The 7243-nt window shown below is 39.8% G+C and overlaps 1 pseudogene; it reads left to right on the top strand.

Moving 5' to 3' along the window:
• Positions 1-5336: 5336 nt before the first annotated feature.
• Positions 5337-6882, top strand: LOC111726075 (annotated as a pseudogene).
• The last annotated feature ends 361 nt before the right edge of the window (positions 6883-7243 follow it).

The following is a 7243-nucleotide window of genomic DNA, read 5'->3' on the forward strand; positions in this document are numbered from 1 at the left end:
AAAAATGGTTGAAATAAATTTTTTTAGAATTCTGAAAATTAAACAAAGCCTTGAAGCAATCTGGGCAACATTTATGCAAGAAAAAGAACTGAATCTCAGGAAGGACAATGAGTTACATGACATCGTAAGTTGCCCTTAGCAAAAACCAGGAATGTGGCAACAGCTGGAAGGGGCAGAATGGGGGATAGTGCTCCTTCAAAACCCAACTTCCAAAGAATGGTCAGGTGGTTCAATGGCAAGGGTATATTTATTAGTTTTGAGTCAGAGTTCACCAGTCTCCCCTTGGGGGCATTTGTCAATAATTACAGGCATCATGGCTTCCTGACACAGTGAATAATAGCAAACAATTAATGAACCAAAAACCATAAGGGAAAATCTGGAGAAGGAGATGCCCCTAGGGGCTTTGGAAAGCTCTAACATATTCCTGAGGATCTAGAGGCCATGTGTGGGCATGGGGCCGTGTGCAAATACAGGAAAGGCCTGAGAAAGCCCAAGCTACCTTTGGCTGACTTCCAGGCTCTACACAAGCAGAACTGAGGGTTGCGGTAGAGTTCTCAACTGCCTGGCGGCATGCTCCAGCATTTGCACAAGAAAATTTACAAAAATATTTGGAATAAACTTAGAATTCTGAAAATTAACCAAAGCCTTGCAGTAATCTGGTGAGCATTTATTCAAGAAAAAGAAGTGAATCTCAGTATGAACAATGAGATTTGCAAAGCCCTTTTGCAAAGACAGGATGACTTGCTGATTCCAGGCATGTAAGACAATATTTGTTCAACCATTAGCTGATCATTAAGCTAAGAAGTGACTTCCGTGGTCACCCTCAACCAAGAATACAGGTTTGACAGAATTAGATCAGAAAAGTCACTAAAACAAATAGCTAAGAAAAAGAAGTAACAACAAACTATGGAGAGGAAAAGTTGCCATATTATATTATTTTAAATATGTAGTTTTTCAACAACAACAACAAAAAGATAAAAAGAAATAAGAAAATATGGCCCAACACAAGGGTAAAAAAGGCAATCAATAAAAGATTATCTGTGAAAGCACAGACATTGGACTTATTAGACAAAGAGTTTAAATATCTTTAAAGAACTAAAGCATAAAACATCTAAAAAAAAAAAAAGTAAAAGAAATTATGAGAACAATGTCTTCACCAAATAGAGAATATCAATAAAGAAAGAGAAATTATGCAAAAGAGCAGATATAAACTCTGGAGTTATAGAGTATAATAGCTAAAGTAAAGATTCACTAGACAGACTCAACCCCTTATTTGAACAGACTGAAGAAAGAACTAGCAAAGGCGAAGAGAGGTCAATTGAAATTACCCAATCTGAAGAACAGAAAGAAGAAAGAATGAAAGAAAATCAACAGAGCCCCAGTGACCTGTGGAAAACCATCAACTACACCAACGGATACAAAATGGGAGTGGAGCTGAGGTGGGTAAGGGACAGAAAGAACATTTGAATAAATAATGGCCCAAACCCACCCAGTTTAATGAAAAACAACCTAAATATCCAACAAATTCAAAGTTGGATAAATTCAGAGAGATCAGCAACGACACATGCATAATCAAATTGTCAAAAGCCAAAACCAAATGACAGTCTACACAGTAACTAGGATGGCTGAAATTTAAAAGAGTATGAAGTCATTGGAACTCTCCTGCACTACTGGTGGAAATGGAAAATAAATAGCTGCTTTGCTGGTTGGTTTTTTTGTTTGTTTGTTTTGAGACAGAGTTTCATTATGTTGCCCTTGGTATAGTGCTGTGGCATCACTGCTCACAGCAACCTCAAACTCTTGGGCTTAAGCGATTCTCTTGCCTCAGCCTCCCAAGTAGCTGGGACTACAGGCACTGGTCACAGTACCTGGCTATTTTTTTTGTTATAGTTGTCAGTGTTGTTTGGCAGGCCCCGGCTGGATTCGAACCCACCAGCTGGCACCCTGGCTGCTGAGCTACAACATATTTCATGTTTACATAAATTGACTTATACCTTTCACATAACCCAGCAACTCCACTCTTCAGACTTGTATTTAAATGTTTATGGCAACTTTTTCATAACAACCAAAAATTACAAATAGCCTAGATGTTCATCATTGATTGAATGATGAATGGATAAACTCATGAACGGATAAACAACTGGTGGCCTATCCATACAATGGAATACTACTCAGCAAAATAAAGGGAGCAACTACGATACAGGTATCAACATGGATGAATCTCAAAAACATTATGACAAGTAAAAGATGGGAGACATAAAAGACTATATAACATGATTTCATAAGCATATGAAAGTCTGCAAAAGGCAGAACTATACTGACAGAAAGCAGATCAATGATTGTCAAGGGCAATGGGTCAGGGGAGGGACTAACTGTAGAGAGGCATGAGAGAATTTGCCAGATGGTGTAAAAACTCTACATTATGATTTGGTGATGGTTACCCACACTGATGTATTTGTCAAAACTCCTCAGATAGTTTATTTAAAATAGTAAATTTTATTGTATATAAATTATACCATGATAAAACCAATTAATTCAAAACATAAAAGGAAATGATATACTTATCCTATGATCCAGAAATTCCACTCCTTGTTATCTACCCAAGAGAAGGTAAATTTACCTTCAAAAAGACTTGTGTAGTAGGAATATTTATAGCAGCTTTATTTATAATAACCAAACACTGGGAGGGAAAAAATTCCTCAACAGGAAAAAAGATAAGCTAATTATGGTATATTTATATAAAAGAACGGTATACTTAGCAATATAAAGGAATCAACAAGTTGGATGAATTGCAGAAACATTATGCTGAATAACAGCTAGACATGAAAAAAATACATAGTATATGATTCCCCTTATATGGAGTTAAAAATGGGCAAAACATGTTAACAGGAGGAGAAATCAGAAGAGTGGTTACCCGCCCCCCACCGCACAAAAAAAGAGTGGTTGACTATTAGGGGTGGTAATTGATTGGAAGGAGGCATGAGAGAAACTTCTGGGGTGATTGGAATATTCTTCTTCCCATTTATTTATTTATTACTTTTAATTTCAGAGTATTAGGTGATATACATGTTTTTTTATTTCAGAAGATTAGGGGGTATACATGTTTTGTTTATGGGATTGGAATATTCTATGTTGTGAATGGGAAATCTGTTATAGGGTGTCTGTGCTCATCACTCCTGATAGAATGGCACACTTAAGACCTCTGCATGTCAGCATAGGTAAATTTAACAAACTTCAAGGGAACTTCATGGTATTTGGAATAACATCCAGACTCTATGGAAGTCTTCAAGGTTACAGCCCACCTCTCCAGTTTGCCTTGCTCCATGTCCTTTTCTCCCCATCCTCCAAGCACCTCAGCTGCTTTCGCAACCTCAAGATGCCCCAGCAATCAAGGCCTTTGCATCTGCCATCCCCCTCGCCTGGGTGCTGCCCACTGCCCCATCACATAGCTGGGCTATTCATACACTTCTGGTCTCAGACACATCCCAGCTCCTCTGAGAGGCCCTTCTTGGCCACACCCAGGCTTGGCTCCTTTGTTCTTGTTTCTCTCATAGCACTTTACTAACAATTCTTGCAATTTTCTGGTTTATTTACTTCCTTTTGCCATCCCACACAAAATAAGTGTCCAGCGCTGTCTATAGCAGTTCAGTGTTTTGTTTTTCTTTGTGGAAAGGTATGGAAGATGGAGGTTTAGAATTTGTTCTACTTAAAAATTGATACACATCATCTTTTTTCTCTAAATCATCTTGACTACTTTATCATCCCTGCTGGTTCTCACTTTCCAGATTAAATTAAAAGTTTCCAAGGGTAGGAGTCAGATTTATTTATTTCTACATGGGACCCCCTAGACTCTTACTTGGTTTGATCAGATCCAAAAAGTCTACCTGCCCCCAGACCATTGACTTTACTTCTGCTATATCATAATGGCAAAATCTCCAACCTTAAGAGTCCCTTTTGGGATCAACACAACTATCTCTAGAACACCCCTGTAGAAATACGAATATATTCTCTGGTGTAATTAAAAATGTTGTCATGTAGGTATAATTATTGATATGTCCTCCCAAAATTCAGATGTTGACATTTTAGTTCCCAAGGTGATAATAGTATTAGAAGGTGGTGCCTTTTGGGAGCCTCTGCCTCATGAACAGGATTAATGGGTTTATAAAGGGGACCCAGGGGAGCTCATTTGCCTTTTCTACCTTGTGGGCCCAGCAAGATGGCACCATTCACGAATCAGGCAGTAGGCCCTCACCCCAACACCGAATCTGCCAGCATTTTGAGTTTGGACATTCCAGCCTCTAGAACTGTGAGAAATAAAGTTTTGTTGTTAAAATTTTTTTGTAAAGCCACCCAGTCCATAATATTTTGTTATAGCAGACCACACAGACTAAGGCACTTACTAATAGTACTCTGACTCTCAAAAGTGTCCCACTTTGGCCATGTACCCTCCTTACCAATCAGAAACCTCATGTTCACACAGTCACAGACAGAAGTAAGCCTTCACAGGGCCTAGGGGACTAGTGGCCTAGGAGGTGGGACAGGTACATAAAGCCAATGGGAGGGGCCAGGTGTGTAGGAAGGCATAGGAATGACAAACGGAGGACAGCAAAAGAGGCCCCAGAAAGGGAATAGGAGATGTCCTGGAACAGGAGTCATCAAGACAAATATTGCTCCTTAATGGTTTTGTCAGGAGCCAGTCCAGCCTGGAACACGCCTAACACACTTACCTTTCCTCAAGGCAAAGGTGATTAACGAGGGCCAAACTTGTCCAGAGAAAAATGAATACATTTTAATAATTCATATTCAGCCCATAATCCTTGTTTATTCTAGAAAAGGAGTTAGGAACGTCTCTTTCAGTGCTTTAATCTTTTGGCTGAATCATTTCCCAGCAGTGGCTGAAACTGTTCAGCCCTGAGGGATAGGCTAAAGGGGAAGTCCTCCAGGAAGATGGTGAGCAGACATTCTCCGGACAAAATGGGGTCCCGGGACCCCCAGTTTCCTGGGCCTTAGGGAAAGTTAATGCAATTCCTATTACTGCCTACCTCAAAGGGTCCTGACCTGACAAGCTCACCATTAGCATCTCATAAGCAGGACGGGTCTACAGAGAACTCCTTTTCAGATTTATCATTCCCCAAGCCTGGAAAAGATTCTCTTTTTGGCCATCTCCTGCCACGGCTGTTGGCAGACGTAAAACCCAGGGCCCATCACCTGGTAAAACATTTTCCCATGTTTCCAATCATGGTCTGCCCCAGAGAGGCCGAATTTATCTTTTTTATCCCATTCCCTGCCACAGCAAAGCCAGTGCCACTGGTGAGCTGTTTTACTTCGCGCTCATCATGTCCCAGGTGAAGGGGAGAAGTGTCAAGGTCTTCGGGAACTGTAGAAACTTATACCCCAAATACGGTCACGTGGCAGGTTTTGGGATCCTCTCACATTTTCCTCCCTGGCTGGGCTTTTCCTCAGAACTGTTTTCCGAGTGGCAGCTTCTGTTTGTTCTACTGGGCTTTGGGAGAACATAAGACAAGGGAAAAAAAATCAACAAAGTGTAGCTCTGCACATGGAAAACCATATGCTTCATAAAACTGCATATGTGCCGCCGTTCAGATGTAAAGGAAGAGATGCAAAAATAGCCACCTGCGACTTCCCCATTCACCTCCACTCCAAAATTCACAAAGCCTGTGTTCATATGCAAAAAAATAGTGATGCCTTAAATTTCACAGGTTGTTAAACCTAAAGCTGAAAAACCTCATCCAAGGTTGCAAATTCCAACTTCTGCTTGGATGCAGCAAGGAGTTCCAGAGTTACAGCAAAGTCCAAGCTAGGGCCAGATCCAAGAGCACTAAGGTAGTCACTATGCTACAGTGGGCGTGAAACTAGATTTCAGAGTACAAGTATCCACAGGCTCTGGTATGTTACTAAGAAGAGATTGATCTGCTCCTGCAGGTTATGAAAGACTCCAAAGATTGTACTAAGAAATCTAATCTCAGAGATAAAATTTCCAGCTACGTAGAGAAAGCAGAAAACATAAAGAAATACTTGGCTCAAGAAGAAGAAGATGGAAAATACCACGAGCAAATTAAAACAGAAGAGAATGCAACAGGTTTCAGTTATGAGTCACTTTTTCAAGAGTACCTTAATGGGGCTCTGCGCGTGTAGCTCAGCGGCTAGGGTGCCCGCCATATACACCAGAGATGGAGGGTTCAAACCCAGCCCAGGTCTGCCAAACAATGTCAACTGCAACCAAAAAATAGCTGGGCATTATGACAGGCTCCTATAATCCCAGCTACTTGGGAGGCTGAGGTAAGAAAACTGATAAAGCCCAAGAGCTGGAGGTTGCTGTGAGCTGTGACGTTGCTATGAGCTATGACGCCACAGCACTCTACCAAGGGGGACATAGTGAGACTCTGTCTCAAAAAAAAAAAGAATACCTTGATGAGACAGTTACAGAAATTTGGATAGAAGATCCTTATATTAGACAAATTGGATAGAAGATCCTTATATTAGACAAATTCATTAGCTGCAGAACTTTGTTCTATTTTGTGAGATACTTATTAAGAGACCATCTAAAGTAAAAACTATTTGCCTTCTCACCTCTCTGGATAAAGGCAATGGGAAAGAACAGCAAATTAGTGCCTGGAAGAAATGGAAGAGTCATTCAGGAATCATGAAGTGTTGTTGGAAATAGAATACTCTCCCTCACTATGTGACCGAGAAATTAGGTTCAACAATGGATAGATAATTAAGATTAGAAGAGGACATAATTATTTTAAGAGAACACGGGGTCATTTTCCCCTGGGATATTTTGATTTTGATTTACAACCATGTCGTGAAACAATAGTGGACATTTTTCATAACAGGAACACAAAAAAGTTTGATGGGTAGTAGCCTAATTTATACTACATATTTCTACTTTAAGTGATTATTAGATTTTTGATATTTTGAACAGATCATTTTTAAAATGTATGAATTTCACAATAAACTTTTACATTTCTACTAAAAAAAAAAAAAAGTTTACAAATTCCAATTCCTACAGGCAGTAGGCTGTTGATATTATGCAGATAAGTGAAGTGGCCCAGGACTTCAGAGAACTGGGAGTAAGAGCCTGCCTAGACAGGGTGCCCATGAGCACTTGTTGCCAAATGAAAATACAAAAAAGCTAGAAATCTAGCTTTTTATGTGAATTCTCATGACTTTTTCAATGTTTCTGAATGATTCAGATTTATTTAAAAATATTGTATAGGGT

This window comes from Otolemur garnettii, unplaced genomic scaffold (genome assembly GCF_000181295.1).
Source record: "Otolemur garnettii isolate 467f Iridium unplaced genomic scaffold, OtoGar3 scaffold00003, whole genome shotgun sequence".
Lineage (NCBI taxonomy): Eukaryota > Metazoa > Chordata > Mammalia > Primates > Galagidae > Otolemur > Otolemur garnettii.